This window comes from Papaver somniferum, unplaced genomic scaffold (assembly GCF_003573695.1).
Source record: "Papaver somniferum cultivar HN1 unplaced genomic scaffold, ASM357369v1 unplaced-scaffold_30193, whole genome shotgun sequence".
NCBI classification, from domain to species: domain Eukaryota; kingdom Viridiplantae; phylum Streptophyta; class Magnoliopsida; order Ranunculales; family Papaveraceae; genus Papaver; species Papaver somniferum.
Genome location: NW_020641256.1, coordinates 505 through 1,000, shown reverse-complemented (window position 1 = coordinate 1,000; position 496 = coordinate 505). Strand labels below are relative to the sequence as shown.

Sequence of the window (496 nt, the reverse complement as noted above, 5' to 3'; positions counted from 1 at the left end):
ATGTGTAACTTCTAATTACACTTTTCATATGCATGTGTAACTCGTAATTACACATGCTAAAACGAAAAAACCTTGCAAGGAAAGATTACATGGGTACACAAGCTTTTTTTATGGATGTGTAACTGCTGATTAAATTTATGCATCTTCCTAGAAAGAGATTCATTGATTTTGGTAAATTCACTAGATCTCCAAACACAAATGTTGGTTAGGTAGTTATGATATTTGTTTCACTGTTCGATTTTTTATTAATTTGTTTTGTATCATATGTGTGTCAGCTGTTGTGAGGAAGGAGATTGGAGATGAGACTGATCGAGAGACAGGACGTGGCAATGGAATTTCTAGTTTTTCTATTCATCTTAGTATTTACTCTCCGAATGGTAAGATTATCTCGTGTAAAGTGGTGCCTTAAGTTTGAATACCTAAAATGATTACGAGTTTGTAGCTGTTGCTTCTTTGGTCATCTGGCTCATCTCTTCTGTTGTTTTTCGAACCTTCC

At 34.7% G+C, this 496-nt stretch overlaps 1 long non-coding RNA gene across 1 annotated transcript in view; it reads left to right on the top strand.

The window, feature by feature from the left end:
- Positions 1-319: 319 nt before the first annotated feature.
- Positions 320-496, top strand: part of LOC113341689 — a 629-nt gene continuing 452 nt past the window's right edge. The window contains exon 1 of the long non-coding RNA XR_003356093.1: positions 320-377. This is a non-coding gene — a long non-coding RNA (uncharacterized LOC113341689). The remainder of the gene's footprint in view (positions 378-496) is intronic.